This window comes from Phodopus roborovskii, unplaced genomic scaffold, assembly GCF_943737965.1.
Source record: "Phodopus roborovskii unplaced genomic scaffold, PHOROB, whole genome shotgun sequence".
Taxonomy (NCBI): Eukaryota; Metazoa; Chordata; class Mammalia; order Rodentia; family Cricetidae; genus Phodopus; species Phodopus roborovskii.
Genome location: NW_026126482.1, coordinates 23734124 through 23753957, shown reverse-complemented (window position 1 = coordinate 23753957; position 19834 = coordinate 23734124). Strand labels below are relative to the sequence as shown.

Below are 19834 nucleotides of genomic sequence, written 5' to 3'. Positions count from 1 at the left end.
CACCCAAAGACCCTACCTTCACTTTGATGGCCATTACCCAGGACATGGGTGAGTTTACAAAAGAAGCCAGCCATGAGCACCAAATCCAACATAGTAACTGTCTGTGCTGATCACCCACGCTCAGCCCTCAGTAATCTTGAAATTAGAGTAGTGGCACATGCCTTTCATCTCAGCACAAACTGAGTTCCCTCACAAAAACAACAACAACAAAAGTTGTTAGTCCCTGATGTGATAAGAACTGTTCTAATCAATGGTAGGCCAGTGTCTCACCTCGACTTGCTGAGTTTCAAGGACCATGCTTGTGTGAGGGAGCCCTCTGAGGTTAGCAGCTTTTAAGAAGAGGTCCATTTGGGTGTATGGTTCCAGAGCCATTGGTCCATAGTTGCTTAGCCCTTGTCCTAGTTTGCTTTCTGTTGCTGTGATAAACACCATGACTGAAAACAACGTGGGGAAGGAAAGGGTTAATTTCATCTCACAGAGAAGCCAGGAACTGAGTAGAAACCATGAAGGGGTGGGTACTACTGTGGTGGCTTGAAAGAAAATGCCCCCCAAAGGGAGCAGCACTATTAGGAGGTGTGGCTTTGTTGGAGTAGGTGTGGTCTTGTTGCAGGAAGTGTGTCCTTGTAGAGGCTGGCTTTGAGGTCTCCCTTCCTCAAGCTTTGCTCATTTTCCTGTTGCCTGCAAGATGTAGGGCTCTCAGCTACTTCTCCAGCACCATGTCTGCCTGCACACTGCCATGTCCCACCATGATGACAATGGACTGAACCTCTGAAATTGTAAGCTGCCACCTCAGTTAAATATTTTCTCTTGGAAGAAACCCCAACTAAGACAGCTACTGACTAGCTTGCTTTCAGACTCAAGTTCACCCACCCTCCTGACACAGCTCGGGAACTACCTGGCTTGGGATAGTACTGTCCACGATCAACAATCAAGAAAATCCCACCCCCCAAACATGCACACCGAACAATCTGATGGGAGCAATTTCTCAACTAAGGTCCCGCATCCTAGATGTGTCAAGTTGGTAACTAAGATTAAGCATCACAGCCCTGCTGCTTTTCGGCCTAGTGCTTTTTGCCCCATGATGAGACACCACCACAGCACAAGCTTACAAAGGCCCCTGTTCAGTGCTAACAGCTGGGAAGCAAAAAAGAGCCAGGAAGAGGCTTGGATTTCTTTCACATTCTTCCCGTAGAGCTCGCCTCCAAAGACTAACTGCCTCCCACCAGTTCCTACCCCTTAAAGATTCTGATCTTGCTGTAAGCTGACAACCAAGCTTTCAAAGCATGGACCTATAAGGGACATTTACTCAAGCCACAGCAAGGGGACCATCAGCCTCTCTATGTTCTGAGAGTTTGGTGGCTCTGTACCTGTTTCCAACACAGCATGTTCATCTTGTTTCTCTCTTCATCTCCTGGCCACTCTGCCCTCTTCATTTCCATGCTCTCTGCCTGTCCTCAAGTCCTGCCTAGCTATTGTCCATTTAGCTCTTTATAAAACCAATGAGAGCAACACATCTTCACAGTGTAGAAAACAACTATTTCATAACAAGTGCACCACTTTTGTGTGCTTTCACCACGGTCCATCCACCTAGGGCAAAGCCCTGCACTCATTAACACTACCTCTCCACATACCCCCCATGGCCACCTCCATTAACTCTACCTCCCCACATACCCCCCATGGCCACCTCCATTAACTCTACCTCTCCACATACCCCCCATGGCCACCTCCATTAACTCTACCTCTCCACATACCCTCCCCCCCATGGCCACCTCCATTAACTCTACCTCTCCACCCCCCATAACCACCCCCATTCTGCTTCCTCTCTCTATAAATATGGCTCATTTGGTAACTCACACAAGTGAAAAGAGTATATTTCAAAGACACATTTGCTAAGGGCTTGATTTGTGGGAGGTCAGGTGAGGGGTGTGACTCTCAAAAAACGTGTGCCCGGGAAGCAGGTGTGAATGAAACAGTGCTGGGTACAGGGATGGATGCCAAGGCTTGGAGCTTCCTGGTGAAGGCACAGCCAGTTGTCCGCCCCTGCTTGTTAAGGTGGTGTAGGGCTTGATATTGAGGGTCAACTTGGCAGGATGTAGAACCATCTCTGCATGTGTGCATGAGAGAGAGATTCTAGACTGCATTGGATGAGAGAGAAGAACCACCCTAGCTGTGGCAGCATCATTCCGTGGTCAGGGGGCCCTGTCAGGATAAAAGCAGAGATGACCACCACTGTTCACCTCTCTCTGACTCCTGAGCACAGCTGCAATGTGACCTGCTCGCTGCCTCACGTTTCTACTACTATTTCTCCACCATGATGGACTGCCCCTTAAAGTGTGAACCTAATAAACCCATCCTTAACCTGCTCTTGTCAGAACAGGGGCAGATGTAACTTGTTGTGGAAAATTAGTTTAAGATGTGCCACATTCATCTAAGCTGTGGAATATTTGTTTAATGTTTTGAAGAAGTGTTGCATTTGTTTAACTCTGTAAGCTGTGTTACTTTGCCTGCCTAAAACACCTGATTGGTCTAATAAAGAGCTCAATGGCCGACAGCTAGGCAGGAGACAGGACAGGTGGGGCTAGCGGGCAGAGAGAATAAATAGGAGGAGAAATCTAGAAAAAGGGAGGAGGATCAAGAAAAGGAGAAGGAGGGGAGGGTGCCAGGGGCAGCCATGGAGTAAGAAGCAAAGAAAGATAGAAATCCCAGAGGCAAAATGTAGTTAAAGAGAAAAGCTAGCTAAAAATAAGCCTAGCTAAGGCCAGGCATTTGTGAGTAAGAGTAAGTCTCCATGTATTTATTTGGGAGCTGGGTGAAGGGCCCCAAAGAGGAAAAAAACAAAACAAAACAAACAAACAAAAACCCAACTACAGTGACTAATACATGGGTGGAGAAATGGCCAAGAGCTGGGTCTATAAAGACAAGCTGGGTGCATGTGGGTTCCAGCACTGCCTCTGATGAGTGGCTTTGTGCCTTGGTCTCTCCTCCCTAAGAATGTAACAGTAGTATCTGCCTCCTGGGATTGTGTGGATTATAGGAGTTACTATATATGAGGAGAATATTCGAAGCTCTCATTGACGTCTGTAGTAACCATGAAGGAAACGCAGGAGGAGAAGCTTGTGGGAGACGAGACGTATGCCCTGCTCCACCACTCAGGGGTTCTACCTTTCTCCGGGCTGTTTCCTTGCTCATGATCCTTCCAAACTTCCTCCACTCCACTGGTTTTGCACGAGAGCTTCAGCCACAGGAGAGCTGCCCTGTGTAGATCACCCAGGACAAGCCCAGCCCTGGCGGTCTGGTTACCCAGGGTGTGGCTGAGGGCCGATAGCACCCATGTTCCTTGTGAGCTAGTCAGAATGAGGGCTTCAGGCCTACCTAGACCTGCTGGATCAATAGCCCTGTCTTAGCAAAACCCCAGGGAATTCATAAGTATAGTAAAATTAGGAAGGCTCAGGTTTAGAGCAGAAGGTTTGGTTCAGAAGATAAATCTGGTAGGCAGCTGCACAGAGCTCTTAGTAGACTCAATCTGTGTTGGCAGTTTTTCCATTACTATAACAAAATACCCAATTCAATAAATTATAAACTTCTAAATTATAAAACTTTATACTCAACTTAGAAAGAAGAAAGGGATGAAGAGATGGCTCTGCAGTTTGGAGCACTTGTTGCTCTTGCAGAGAGGTTCTGGGTTCAATCCCCAGAGCCCACATGGTAGCCTACAACCATCTATAACTCTAGTTCCAGGGGATCTGATACCCTCTTCTAAACTCCATGGGCACCAGGCATGCACATGGTACACAGACATACATGCAAGCAAAACACTCATACTCATAAAATAAAATAACTCTAAAACACAAGACAAAACCCTAAAAAAGAAAAGGATTAGCCAGGCATGATGGTACAGGCCTGGATCCCACTACCTGGGAGGCTGAGGCAGGAGGGTCTCAAGTTCAAGGCCAGCCTGGGCATATTGCATAGCAAGAAGCTCAACAAAAGCAAGAAGTGGAATCTGTTTGGGGGTCATAGTTTCAGGGGAGTCTGACCGTGATCTGTTGGCCCATTGCCAAGTGTGGCTGGAGCAGCTCCTTACCTCACAGCAGTCAGGAAACAGAGAGAAAAGAATGGCTAGTGTTCTTACAGCCTTTTCAAGGGTGTTTCCCCAACTCACGTCCTCCTACTGGCCCTGCCCCTTTAACACCCCTCCTCCTTAAGCTAGGGGCCAAGCCTTGAACTCAGAAGCCTTGGAGAGAAAGAAACTCCAGATCCAGATGACCACAGCCTTTGAGGTGGAAGACTACAGAACTGGGATGTAGATGTAGGGTGAGGCTCTGAACCACACTCCTGTGTAGCATGAATAGTATAAACCCAGTGACTGATACTGGGGTTCAAGCTTCAAGCTGAAGATCAGAAAAGCAAAGCAGCCGCCACCAGCTCTTACCTCTACCTCAGACTGAAAGGGCTGTCCTCTCCTCAGCGTGGCTGGAGTAGAAATCTCTCGTGAGACCTTTTGCTTCTTCCTTTTATACCTCTCAAATCCTGGGATTAAAGGTGTGTGATCCCAAGTGCTGAGATCTCCCTTGTGTGAGCTCCGTTTCTCTTTTAGACTGGATCGATTTCATGTAGCTCACTGTGGCCTTGAACTAACAGAGATCTGCCTGCCTCTGTCTCCTGAGTCCTGGGATTAAAAGTGTGTGCCACCACTGCCTAGCTTCTATGGCTAACTAGTGTGGCTGGCTTTGCATTCCGGTACTTCAGGCAATCTTTATTAAATCATAAATAATATATCACCACACTCCTGCCTCAGTTGCTGGCAGAGCTAGTCATAGCGTCATCACACAAGTCACTCTGGAGTCTGGTTCAGGCTTTGTATCAGTTGCTTTTCCATTGCTGTGATAAAATACCATGACTGAGGCAACTTACAGGGAGGAAATTTTGACTTGATGAGGTCCATCATGGTGGAGGAGCCTGGTAGCACACAACATACATGGAGCAGCTGTTGAGAGCTCACATCCTGAACCACAGCTTATCGCAGAGAAGGTAAACTGCAGGAAAGGAGATGTCTTAAGCTCTCAAAGCTGCCCCCAGTGACATACTTCCTCCAGCAAGGCCACACCCCTAAACCACACACATACACACACACACACACACATACACACACACTGCCAAGTGTTCAAAAGCCAGAGCCTATGGGGGACATTCCCATTCCAACCACTATAGGGTTCCTACATTTGCCATGCCCAGCAGATGCCCACCAGCCTCACTGGGTACCAATACACAGTTCTCAAGCAACTGGGGCCTCTCCCTAGCTGTGACCAACTCCCAAGGAGGCCGGGAATCAGGGAGAATGACTGGGTTTATTTTAAACCATAATTGAAGGTTGCAAGTTAACAACAACAAACGGTGTCCTCTAAGCCTGGGCTGCCAAAGCCAGTGTCCTAAATAAGGAACAAGCAGTCATTCCTTTCCTGTTTTACTTTCAGAGGAAGAAAGCTGAAGCCAAGTAAGGAAGCGTCCTGCCAGGCTTCAGCTGTGGGCTGTCCTGAGTCTTGCCTGCCTCCCCAGCAATTGACAATATGGTGATGGCTGGGGCCCAGGCTCCCAAATGAGAAAGGGTTGGGGACAGAACTGCTCACCAGTCCTGCTTCCCATAAGGACCTCACACAGCTCTCTCTCTCATGAATATTAGACCTACTCTGCATGACAAAGCAAGGCGTTTCAGGGAAATGGAAAGGGGGGAAAAATCAAGGAAAACCCAAAGCAGCCACGTATGGTGGTGCTCAACTTTAATCCCAGTACTGGGGAGGCAGAGGCAGGCAGTTCTCTGTGAGTTCAGGACTAGCCTGGTCTACATAGAGAGTTCCAGAACAGTTAGTGCTATATAGAGAGACCCTGACACAAGAAACCAAAACCAAACAGATAGAAAACCTGAACGGAGACATCTTACCTTCCCACCAGTTTGTGTGCACTGTGTGGTGCTATTTTAGGGTGACACAGCACCCCACCCTACTCTAATGCTTCCCCGGGACTTTGTACATGGTGCCTATTTGTCTTGCCTTCAACCTCAGTCCAATGAGCTGAGAAGGAATAAAACCCTTTGTAGCTGCGTATTGCCTGTGAACCTGTAACTGTGGCCACGCCCCTTTGGGCGAGGCTTCAGGTGCTGATGGAAGCAAGTGAAAAGAGGAAAGTGTGAGGCCTGATCTCCACCCCCCCACCCCCCCCACCCCCGCCCCAGGTCTTGGATCGGATGGGAAGGGCAGAGACAGGCAGTGTTGGTTCTTTATTGTTCTGTGTAAGTTGTTCTCCAATAAAACATCCATTTATCATTTATCTTGTGTTTAGTGACACCAAGGCTCAGCACATGCCTGGTGTGAGGTGTCCAATGGCAGGAGGACCTGTGGCCACCAAAAGGGCAATGGCTGAAAATGAGAGCACATGGCTCCTGTGAACTCTGGAGACAGGTGTGGTGTGGCACCCTCCAGGTACCCAAGGCTGCTGGGGAGGTACAGTTCTCTCATTGCATCGCAATGATGTGTGGTAGGATTCTATACTGATGGCTCACGCTTGCTGTGTCAGATGGAACATGCAGAAATGTCTTTTCCCTTCTGTCAGGAGACATGTCCAGACACTATAAGACAATTCCCTAGGTTGCTTATTGGAAAACCCAGTTTCAGACTGGCTGATCTAGGATCTCGGGCAAGGGAAAATAGCCATGAGCCAGGTTAAATTCTCATGATTCTGGAGCTCAGGAAAGCCCACAAGCCACAACTTTAGAAGCTGAAAACTGTCCAGGACTCTGTTCCCAAGGCATCTCTGTATCAATAGGGATTGTCTCCAGGATTCCAGTGGATAGCAACACAAGAAGATGGTCAAGGCTTCCCTATAAAATGTCATCATGTGGGCTAGAAAGATTGCTCCACAGTTAAAAGCCCTCACTAGCTGCTCTTTTATTTGAGGTGCAAGGGTTGATGCCTAGCATCCACATCCAGTTCCAGGGGGTAAGATGTCCTCATCTTGAATCATCATCTGTCTTACGGGAAACAGACACACACACACACACACACACACACACACACACACACACACATGCATACACACACACACACACACACATACACACACACACACACACCAGAAATCTTGGTAGCAAATTGTTACCTGCTGAGAATACAAAGTAACTGCTATGGGAATAGTTGCTCAGTGCATTAAGGACTAATGACAAGAAAGAAATCTGTTGTGTCTTCAACATAGACAATATTTTAAAACATTGCCTTTCCTATCTGCCTCTGATTATATCTCTGGATGTGGACCACAAAGATTCAGGATGGGTACCTATAGTAGCCCCTCAGGCCTATGCTAAAGCAAATTTGATGCAAACCTTTGACTTTGGGGCATTGCTATGGCTGGAATAGCTTTCTGAGATCTGAGGACAACGTCAATTCTTCCACAAACAATGTCAGGCTGCTTCCTCAGTCTGTACAGGCATTCTGTGGGTCAGCAGAGTGGGGTCACCCCACCTTTGGATCAGCTCCTGCTCCTCCTGGAGAGAACTTCCAGGCAGTTGTGACTGGGCTCAACTTTGGTACTCAGTCTGGGAGCAGGAGCCTCCAAAATACCACCATGCATCTCCCACCTGGCTGGAACTTTGGACCATCCTGCTCCTGACACCCACATACATGTTCCTCAGACAGTTGGGCATGTAATGTGTGAGACTTTGTTCAAAATAGTGGGGGAATTTTTTTTGCCTTTGTCTATGTTCTCTAGAGTTTTCAGCCAGGCACAGTCTCAACCATACAGGGATTTGAGGCAGGAGGATGGCTTCAGCCAAGTTGCAGACCTTCTGTGCAACCCAGCAATACTTCCATCTTAAAACAAAACAGTATCTCATGTTAAGTATCACATGCCATGGTGATACTTACAGGCCTTGGTGGCTCACATCTAGGTCAACATGGAACCCAATCCCAATCCTTTATACCCACATCCACACCCAGGCCACCACCTGAAGGCAGGGTTGGTGACTGGCATGCCAGGTTGGGGTCAGGAGTAGTCCAGATTCTACTCAGAAAGCCGGGACCACATAGGCTCTGAAGTTACAAGCCCTCTATGCACACTCCATAGGTTTGCTGAATCCACGTATTAACCCAGTTCAGAGAGAACCCCCTGAGAATTTCAAGATGGTGTCTCCAATCTCCAAGCACAGGCCCCTACCCAGCCCAGGGCTCTTGGGGCAGCTGTGAGGGTCACATTGCATGAAGCTGGCTCTGTCGTCCACCAAAAGCACTTGTCCTAAGCATCTTTAGCCCTATCTGGTCTCCCTGCTGATAAAGCGACACACTGCTGCCTCTGGGGCCCTCACCTATTCACAGGATGGTTTTGGCCCTGTCATGTTCTGCACCTGGGCATCAAAGTCAGCAGGGACTCTTGTCCTCCCACACACTGCTCATTTGCTGTCCCTGAGTCTGCATAAGACTGTGTGAGGCTCTCCTGAAAGGGCTATCTGTATACAGAATGGCTCTGTTGGGCTGGCACTCACAGCTGGGTGTGACCTCTTTGAACTTTGCCACACACAGCCTGTGCCACACCTTGTCCCTAAGCTCTCAGTACTCAAGGAGCCAGGCCAGCAAACAACTCTCCCATCCCTGCCTTGCCTTGCCCTTGCTCCATGGAAAGTTCTAGATCCTTCCTGCTTCCCCTGATCTTCTAGCTCCACATCTTACCCATTTCATTCAGATGCCGATTCTTCCCAGTGTTCAAAAAGCAGAGGCAGGGGAATCTCTGCGAGTTCAAGGCCGGCCTGGTTTATACAGAGTTTGGTGAAACCCTGCTAACCTGAAATTAATTAATTATTTTTCTTTTTATTTTTGTTTCTTCTGGCTAATGGTACACTTAATGCATCCATTCTTAACAGCCTTTATAATGAGAATTTGGTTAAAGAAGGGTTTTCAGCAGCATGTGCTGTAAAGCTTTTTAAATCACAGATAAATGAAAAAGACATCAATGCAGTGGCTGCAAGTCTCCAGAAAGTCAGCATGGGCAACAGACTGATGGAGCTGTTCCCTGAAAATAAGTGTGGAGCACCTCACCAAGTATCCCACTGAGGCAGGCTTGAAAGAGCTTTCGGAGTACATCCTCAACCAGCAGACCAAGAACTCCAGAAGGAGCTTTGGGAGCAGATGTACCTCGGGAATCCCTTCAAGAACATAATTGTGTATGTCAAGGAGGAGATGAAAACAAATAATAGCCCAGAACCAGTTGCCACTGGGATAGTCTGGTCAAGCTTGATGAGCACCGTGGAATGGAACAAAAAGGAGGAGCTTGTAGCTAACATGCTCTCAAGCACTTGAAGCAATAGAGCCTTCTGCTCGATGCCTTTACTCCGAGGGTCAGTCTGAGCTGACTGTTACTGAAGATTCAGAAGTACTGCTATGACAACATGCACTTCACGAAAGCCTTCCAGAAGATAGTGGTGCTTTTTCATAAAGCTGAAGGGCCGAGCGAAGAGCCCATTCTGAAGTGGTATAAAGATACACGTGTTGCAAAGGGGGAAAATGTCTTCCTTGAGCAGATGAAGAGGTTTGTAGAATGGCTCAAACATGCTGAAGAGGAGTCGGAGTCTGAAGGCGAAGAAGGTGACTGCATTTTGAAACAACATCCCCAGTAAAGCATACAAGAGTTGCAGATAAAATGTCATGTCTCATGCATCCTGGTTCTTGTATCTTCCTACTTCTATATCAAGCACGATATAAGGGCTTTCGTGGCAATTTTTATTTCAACTGTTTTTATGGTTCCTGGAAATGGTGGGTTTGGTTTCGGAAGCCATGTGTAAGGAGCTGCAGGGGCTGTAGAACTGAATCTGATGTCGCATTCGTTTGTCAGTTACCTTCTACCTCCTGTATTTTCTACTGTAATAATGTGATGTAAGGCCTCCTGCAACGAGCAGTTCACTTTATTCCCTGGGTTTTCTATATAAAGGGTTCAAGATATGATTTGGTTAAAAATAATTTGTTACAAAAAAAAATCTGTTTGCAAATTAAACTGTAAAAGTGTCCAAAATCTCAACATCAACAAAAAGTCTTGATTCTCAGGGGTTTGCATTTTCCTGGAGAAAAGTTGTAGTGAAATTGTGAGAGAAGTGGAGTCAATCGGAGTGTCTCTGTGACTTCATGGGAAGAAAAATTACAAAAAAAGGGGAGATGTGGGAAATGACAGCAGCAGATGGAAACACCTGTGTGTGTGTGTGTGTGTGTGTGTGTGTGTGTGTGTGTGTGGTATATACATGTGTATGTACTTGTGTGCATGTGATAGACATGTGCATGTGGGTATATTTCTCCATCTATTGGCCTGGGCTTATTTTCTTTCTTTCTTTCTTTTCTTTTTTCTTTCTTTTTTTTTTTTTTTTTTTTTTTTTTTTTTGTTTGTTTTGTTTTGGTTTATCGAGACAAGGTTTCTCTGTGGCTTTGAAGGCTGCTCTTCTAGACCAGGCTGGTCTCGAACTCACAGAGATCCAAGAGATCCACCTGCCTCTGCCCCCTGAGTGCTGGTATTAAAGGCATGCATCACCACCTCCCGGCCCAGCTTACTTTCTTTGAAACAGGGTCTCTCAGTGGAAAACCCAGATTAGCTAGGCTGGCTGGCCAGTGAGCCAGTGCCCTAGGGTTACAGGATCAGGACACCACACCCAATTTTTATCATGGGTCCAGGGATACTGAACTCAGGTTTTCATGCTTCCATAGCAATATTTCATCATTGAGCCATCTCCCCAGACCCCAACCTAGGCATTTTTAGCTGAAACTAAGTATGTCATCCCACAATTTTCCTGTTATGTGTATGCAATCTTTTTAAAGATACATTTCGGACTGGCAAGATGGCTCAGTGAGTTAAGAGACTTTTCACCAAGCCCAATAAACTAGATTTGATCTCCAGAACCCACATGGTAAAAGAAACAACTCCTGCAAGTTGTGCTCTGACTTCTACACACACACTGGAAGATAAGCGCACATGCGCACACACATGCACCCACACACTGACTAAATGAATATAGTAAAAAATATTTTTTAATGTTTTATTGAGGGCAAGGGTGTGTGTGTATTTGCAGATTGGCTTCTTGTAGAAGAGTTTTAAAATGACCTCCAGAGAACAGCAGGAACCTAGCAGGTAGGTGACAAGAAGCAAAAGGCTCTGAATCTACCCATAGGACGCTGGGACCACCAGGAATGAGGCCAATAGGAAGTGAGCTTGGGATGGGGGCATGCATGCTTGTTAAGCCTTCCCATTTCTTCATTTCCTGGCACACATTTGCAAAGCACCAACACACACAGACACTGAGCTGGGTTTGATGGAAAAATTAATGGAGTGAACAGACTGACCTCCAGCAGGTCGGGAAGGACAAGAGGTGACTAGTGATGCTGATGCCCCTGTCACCTGGCAGAACTCACTCAGGCAGTATCCTGCCCAGGGTTCCATGGTTACATACTCTGCATGCAGGTGCAAAGGACCCCTTTAAAAGAAAGCCCTTTCCCACTCACTTATGCTCACTTTTCCACTCTCTTTCCTGCTGTTCCCCTGGGGCAGACAGGACTTTTCCTGTCTCTTTCTTCTCTTCTGCCCTCTCTGTCTCTGTGCCTCTTTACCTCTTTTCTCTTTCCCCCTCCCTCCTTCCTCTTTCTAATAAAACTTGTCACTTAAGCTCTGTCTGCCTGGCATGTCTGTCCCCCACCTCAGACAACCTTGCCCACCATGGAATCCACCACGATTGATCATAACATTGTGAGAAGGACAGAGAGGCTGTTCAATGAAGTGGTAAGCACAGTGCACCAATATTGTGGATGAATAAGAATCTGGGAAAATCAATAGGCTGATGGATGTTTATTTGGGGAGAAATCACACCAGAAACAGATGACTGCCAGCAGGTTCCCATCCCAAAGTTGCCTCCAGATGCTCTCTGTCTCTGACCAGGAAGCAAGAAAGAGTGCTGGGGTCTGGGACCCCAAACCTATTTCCCACAGGTCACACTGGCACCTGTCCCCATGCCCCAATAGATGTAGTCAATGCACAGGCGTGATGGATATCTCACTACACAACAAGGATAGTCAGGGGTGACAGGAGGGACACATAGACCAAGTTCATAGAGAAAGCCATCTGTTAGTACTTCAGGAATCTCATCTGTACCAGCTGGAGAAAGCCCTGGGAGGTTCTAGGGCACAGCAGTTAGTACAGGGGATAACTGAATTCTAGAAATTATGCAGCCTAGCTGTATTAATTGGGTTCTGTAGAAAACCTAGACAATAAGGCTGAAGTAATCCAAGAATGGGTATCTTACATGAGAAAGGCAGAGAAGCCAGTAGTTGTGCTCAGACCTTGAGCCTGAATGCCTCCACAATTCCACCATGGCTCTGAAGACCTGGGGATTTCTAGAGAGCCGCCAGTCTTCAGTCCACATTGGAAGCCCAAAAACCTGGTTCTAATACCAGAAAAGGAATCAGCAGTAATAAGTAGCAGCAATAAGGTAGATGAACTTGGCAGCAAGAGTGACAGCAAATAGGCAAACACAAAGCTTCCCTTCTTCCATGTTCTTTTATCTAGGCTGCCATCAGAAGGTGCTGCCCACAGTTAGGGCGAATCTTCCCACTTCAAACCATCAGATCAAGAAAATCTCTCAAGCTAGACAGTGGTGGCATATGCCTTTAATCCTAGCACTTGGGAGGTAGAGGTAAGCAAGTATCTGTGAGTTCGAGGTCAGCCCGGTCTACAGAGCTAGTTCCAGGACAGCTAGGGCCCTTACACAGAGAAACTATGTCTTGAAATCAAACAAAATAACTCCAAAAAGAAATTCCCTCAGTGGAGCTCCAGCAGCTTGCCTTCTAGTTGCTCTTAGGTCCAGTCAAAAATGACAACCAAGATTAGCCATCACCTTGGTTTAGACAAAAGGGAGTCGGGCTGGAATGGAACAGTGTTAAGAGGAGCAAGGGCAAGCTCAAACATATCTCTGCTTGGCTGAAAAAAAAAAAAAAAGATGAGGACCAAATCAACACATCAGTGTTGTAATTTGGAGCCTGGGAGAGATGAGGCCATGATAAGCCAAGGAAGCCCACAGAGGACCTGAGCTGATGGATCATGAGATTGCAGGTTCTGTCTTGTTTGAGGTACCTAAGTGAGTCTTGGTTAGCAAGTGAGGAAAATCTGAATCAGGCCAGCTCTAGCACAGATGAGAATGTGTGAGCCTACATCATGGGAATTCATGTGTCACCCTATGTCATGGGAGTCCATGTGTCAGCCTGTGTCATGGGAGTCCAGATAGTGGCCTTCTGTGCAGAAAGAGCCAGACACTCTGCAGCCAACTCCAGAACCTAGCTGCCACACTCCTGTTATGCTTTCCTCTCTTCCTGTTCTTTCATTTTCCATCAGGTCTCCAGTATGGCATCGATGGTGTCCCCACCAGGTAACTTTGATACTGAATTAGCTAAGCAAACTGAGAAGCTTGTTCTCCTGAGAGACTAGGGCCTCTTCTTCCTGCCCAGTCTGAACCAGGGTCCCCATGTCAGGCCATTTGTGTAGCAGATGAGCCAGACATCCCTCATTGCCTGGAAAGACTATGGTGGGGGGAGAGTTGTTACCTCTCCAAGTTCTCAAATTATAACATTAGTTTGTTGGCTGAGCCTTAATCTTAGTTATGTTTCTTTCCCCAAGAGATGGTTCCCAGGACTCAGGCCTCAGAAGAGCGGGCCTCAGGATATGATTCTAGGGCATGGTCTAAATGAGGTAGACCCCAAGAGGATGGAAGCCAGGAAGTTGGGAATTGGGCCCCAGGAAGGATGTCTCCAGGAAATGATCTTCAAGAGGAAGTGACCACCCAGAAGGTAGTCCCCAGGAAAGCTATTCTTAGGAGGGTGTCCCCAAGCAAAACATGTCAGTGTAACCAGGAAGAGGACAACTGCTCCCAGCAAGTCCTCTAGGTGGCGCAACAGAAGCCTAGGGAGCTCCTGAGAGTCACAGCCAAGAAGGGGTAAGTCATGTGGGAGGTGAAGTAGTTACAAGTCAAGTGGAAAGTGCTGGAAACTAGGTCCTTTCAAAGCATATGGTTCAGGGCTCCAAGATGGCTCAGTGGGTGTGGGCACCTGCCAAAATTGATTCCAGGAACCCACATAGTGGAAGGAAACAACAGATTCCCACCAAATTATCCTTTGTCCTCCATATACAAGCTCTGGTATGCAAATTCCTCCAAACAGGATAATATATATATACATATATACATATATACATATATACATATATACATATATATATACATATATACATATATACATATGTATGTATATACATATGTATATATGTATATATGTATATATATTATGTAAATATATATATATATTAATAAAGAGGTGACTACTTCCAGATGGAGAAGGGAAGGCTCTACTGGGGAAAGGATGTAAAGTCTCTCCCCAACCTAACCCGTCTAAATACTTCTATCCAGTTTTATCATTTCTGGGCTGGAGAGATGGCTCAGCGGGTAAAGGCCCTTACCACCAAGGCTAACAAGCTGATCTCTTGTATCCACACGGTGGAGAGAACAGCTTCCACAGGCTGTCTTCTGACCTCCTTCTACTTTCTTGAAGTGGCACATGTGTGCACACAATAAAGGTGAACAAAAGAAAGTTAATCACTTATAAGTTAGGTGCAATTGCCCTGGTCTGTAATCTAAGCACCCAGGAGCGTGAAGTAGGATTGGGAACTTCAGGTCATCCCAGACCGCAATGGTGAGACCCTGACTCAAGACAAAACAAGAAAGATTGATCACGTGCAAGAGTGGTGTGTCACTCTTGTGCTGTGTCACTCTTGTGATGTTAATTTTTTCCCCCTAAAACAGAAGTGGGCAAGCCAGCATTGCACTTTGGCCTGCAGTCCGCTGAGGTGATGCTGGGTGCTGGCATCCTCTATCTGCCAGTTTTGGAACCCAGCAAGTGTTCAAGGATCACTGACCAATGGGAATTGTCCTGTGCCCATAATCATACCATCTGTTGGGTTCTGGGTTCAAATTTTGGTATGTGTTTGAGATGAGTCTTGCTGTGTCGTCTACTTTGGCCTCTAACTCCTGAGCACAAACATTACCTGGGACTTCAAAAGGTGCCAACGTGGCTTCTGAGTTTAATATTTTACTAGCACTAGAAAATGACTCCCCAAGAACCAGCTCAGAATCCAAAAGAATCGGAGGGTTTCCGGTGTACTCAAGAGCTTGGAAGGTGTGAGCATGCTCCTCTGAATCTAAGACAAGGGGGCTCAGGCTCATGAAGTTAGGAAAGGCAAGTGGGGTGCTGAGATGCAGCAGCACCCTACCTCCCCCAGGTCTTTCCGATTTTTTTTTTTTTTTTTTTTTTTTTTTGGAGGCAGGGTTTCTCGGTGTCTGGGATCCCTACCTCTGTTGGGATCAAAAGCCTGTGCCATCTTTTCTTTTCTTTTTTTAAATTTAGGCTCTTTAACCAGCCATCTGAAATGCCAGTTTGATTTAGACTGTTGGCACGGGGTGGGGGGGGAGAGCCTGTCTCCCGGCTTCACCCGTAGGGTTGGTGATGGTTTGTCTCTGTGTGACTTATGTATGAACAAAGGTGAGCCTGTGGCACGGACCAGACCAAAGACTGCTTCCTTCAGCCAGTGCATTGCTTTCACATTCACATTCACAACCTACACCCCCAAATGCGCTCTTTCATGAGTCCCACAGCACTGTCATTGGATACACCTGGGAAGATGCGGTACCCTGGCATTATGCTGACCCCGCCCCCTGACAATGCACACACAACAGCATTCAGGCAGATACTTAGCTCAAAGGGCCCTGTGCTGTGTGGCTATGTCGTGCGTGCGTTATGTGGCTGTGTAAGGACTCGGTTCGCATGTGCACGCTTTCCCTTTTAAGCGAGCACCTCCCACCTGTTCACCCCTTATCCCTTTCCTCTTCCCTTCTGCTGTTCCCCTTCTATCCCTGTCCAAGTTGGCCAACACCTACCCTTCCCTTTGTCCCCTTTCCCCAGTAAACTCCACGTGGATTTGTGGAATTTTGTGGTTCGTGTTTCATGGCCTGCAGTTGAAGCAAAACAACATGATGGCCTTCACTTTTGACTTCCCAGGGCCGGGCACCCAGCAAGATTCATAAGTATCTGTTAAGTCTTTCACACCAATTTATTTCTATCCAATTTGATCCAAAGCAATTCAATTCAATTCACATCAGCATGGTTCAAGCTCATGGTAAGCATCAATACACAGAAAACAGCCCCTGAGAGCCAGCTAGGGGAAGTTACATTCTCATGAAGCCTTACTCAACCTGGGTGCCTGGCTCAACCCCACCGGAGGGCCTGCGGAGTGGAGCAGGAACACTCAACCCTTTGAGACCTCGCCTCAGCCCAGCCTGACCTGAGGACACTCATCATTGAACATCTCCTCAGATGGCCACGGAAGCTGCTGAGGTATGTCCAATCAAGGAGGTATGCTAGTTTGCTTCACACGGAATCCTCTGTCTCTTGGCATCTTTGTCATGATGGTGTGGGGACATGAAAGCCCCAAATGGCTCTAGCGCGGGAGGTTCCTCCACTCCTGGTTGGTTGGGCTCCTCCCCCCACTACATGCTGCTGTCGGAGAAGCTGGGCTTCCTGGGGACACTCCACCCTGAGACAACACACAGCAGCTTGTTTGTCAGTCACAAAACCCATGTGACGGCCATTTCCAGCGATGACTCCATAGAGGGCTCAGCTGAGCCAGCTGATGCTGTCCTAAATTTCACAAGCAGCAAGCTGGTGCAGAGAAGACACCCAGGGACCACTGGTCTAGGCAACTTCCTGAAGCAGCTGAGGCAGGTGCATCATGAACCCGAGACGTGGGCTGAGCTGCAGGGTTCCCTCAGTGTGCCTCTTTCTTTCTGCGCCTGAAAAGAGCGAAGGGAGATGGTAACCTAAGAGGCTGCTTGATGTGACCCTAGCCACTGTCCCCGTGTCTGAGCTTGGGGGGATGGGGCAATGGGGCCCAGGGCCATCTTAAAGGCATCTCTGTGCTGTTGTGTGGATCCGAACACTTCACCCATCAAAGAGCCAGCGACTCTCCCTGCCATGTTCTTCCTCCTAGTCAATCAAAAAGGAAAATCTAAGTAGTAGTTCAAAGTTAGTAACGTTGCCCCAGAGGATGGGTCCCTCCCAGAAAGAAGGCCAAACACATGCTTATTCACTGAAATCTAGTCACTGTCATGCTTCAGGAGGGACCTGGTATGAAAACAACATTCACCACGCTCCAGAGTAAAGCAGAGACCTCAGAGAAGTCTTCTGGAGACGTGTGGATGTTTGCTCTCGAAACCAAATCAGAGCCTGGTGATTCTCATCCCTTCACCCACTCAACACATTCTGAGTGCCTGCTGTGTCCCAGACTCCAGGCTAGGGGCTGTGGTCATCACTGGCCTGGGGAGCAACCTCACAGTCAATGGCGGCATACACACCTAGAAAACTCAGTGTGAATGAAACCCTGTGTCTGGGATTAAGGGATAGTCAATCACCTGCCCTCAATACGAGGCAGAGAGGACAAGAAAGCTCAGCCACAAGGTAATGAGAGTAGCTAAGGCGACGACTCCGTTCATAAAAGGTTTGCCAGGCCTGTGTGGACCAAAATTTGGATTCCCAGAATCCAGGTAATGATGGGTGGACTGAGAAGGGACAAGAATGGCAGTTAGTAGAGTGGGCCAAAGCTCTGGCAGTGCCATAGGCAGGGACCACCACTGGGGGGCACTGGCATCTGGCATGGACTTTCTAAGGGTGCAGGAGCCAGATGTATCCATGCACAGTTGTGTAGGTTGGGCCGCAGGCACTGTGTCTGGCTTCATGCACAAGAGCAATCTGAGATTGCTCAGAGACGGATGAAGTGAGGGAGGATGAGAGGACCAAACCTTTTAAATAGGTCATGGTTGGGGGGGAGGGAAGCTTTTAGTGGCAGACACATGATCACAGAAAGTCTCTGTGGGCCAGGCATTCAGATCAGCTGTTTTGGTAATGCTGCATTTTTTTTTCAAGTGGAGATAAACTAAAAGATTTAGAACTCTTCATCGGATTAACTAGTAACTCTAGTTACTATTATCCATATTTGACAGGTGAAGATCCCGGTGGGGATAATAGAGGAAGTTTACCTATGCAGTAACTGGGTGGGTGGATTCATCCCAGTAGCTGAACCACTCTCCAGCATATGGAAACAAAGCTCTGTTCTCATGACACCACACTCGTAAAAAGACCCCCATGGCAGGCAAAGCAGAGCAGGGGTCTGCTTCCTTTGCTCAGCTTGCTTCTTTGGGGCATTGGTTCTCAAGCTCCTTCAAGCTGGGACCCTTTAATATAGTTCGTTCTGATGGCCGCCAACCATAAGATTATTTACATCGCTATTTCTTCGATGTGATCTTGCTACTGTTATGAATTGTAATGTAAATAGCTGAAATGCGGGAGATCTGTACAGGACCCATAGGTTGAGAACCACTGTCTTGGGGAGACAGGATGAGTCTAGAGAGCACATGCGTCATGTGACTGACTGCTCCATGGATGGCCTATGGGGAAAGATGTTTGTTACAGCATTCATCTTCTGTTAACCATCCAAGAGCATTTCACTGATGTCTTGATAAAGCAGTATTTTCCATTCTGCTGTGATGTGTAATTTGGGGTGGGGCGCATCACAGGCATGCTGTGCCAAGGGCCAGCTGCAGTAAGTAGTGTCTTTAGGAGTGAAGTCTTTCCAGACTTCTGCTTTCCAGCTGGGAGGCCCTGGGAATGGGTGGTTCAGTCACCGCCATACCCTCCATGGGCAGCAGAGGGCAGCAAAAATACATCTGTGCACACCAGCTTCAGGAGTTTGAGCTACCTCCTGCATTATTTTCCTTTAAATTTTTATTTTTATTATTTGTGTGTGCGCGTGCGTGTGTGCGTGTGTGCGTGTGTGCTTGCCTGTGCGTGTGGTGTATAATTAGAGGACTACTTCGTGGAGTTTATTCTTTCCACCATATGGTTTCTGGGATCCAACTCTGACTTGGTGGCAAATGCCTTTACTTGCTGAGTCATCTTATCTGCCCTGCAATATCTTATCATTTGGAAGCTCTCTGTAGTGGAGGATACCATCTCTTTAAAGTCATGAAAAACAACAACAACAACAAACAACCCCCCCCACAAATGAAAGTATTTATCTCCTATAAGAAACTTTTATATACATTTAGAAACGTGTATTACACCCCCCCCCCCAAGACAAGGCCTCTCTATGTAGGGCTGTAACTCAGTCTATAGACTCACAGAGATTTGCTTACCTCTGCTTCCTGAATGCTACACTCAAAGTTGTGGGTCACCACTGCCCTGCTTGTTTTATGTTTTTAATTAAAACGTAAAATTTATGATGTGTGTGTATGCAGGCCCATAATGGAGGTCAGAGGTCAAACTCTAGGGAGTTGGCTTCTCTGCTTCTTTTGATTATGGCTTGGGCACCAAGCTCTTTTTATCAGCCGAGCCATCTCGCTGGCCCTAATTAGGTTTTCTGAGGCGAGGACTCCCTCTGTAGCCCAGGCTATCCTTCACAGCAAGCCTCCTGCCTCGGCTTTCCAATTTCTAGGATTTTACTGTGAGCCATCTGTGACCAGGGGTACTTAGTTTTAAATATTAGTGACATCACTAGTCTTCAGAGGGAGAACGTATAAGAGGCTAAAATTTGATCATTTTCCTTGCCCCTCTCTTCCCGTGGCTGTCATGGCTAGTGGGCAGCTTGTGCTGTCTGTGAGGAGCTAAGGATTTTTGCTTGGCATCATTTGTAATGCCTGGTCATTATGTATGTAAGACAGTAAGTATCAGTT

General features: G+C 47.2%; 1 pseudogene; it reads left to right on the top strand.

Annotated features, from left to right (window-relative positions):
* The first annotated feature begins 3089 nt into the window (after positions 1 to 3089).
* Positions 3090 to 9655, top strand: LOC127229096 (eIF5-mimic protein 2-like; annotated as a pseudogene).
* Positions 9656 to 19834: the final 10179 nt, after the last annotated feature.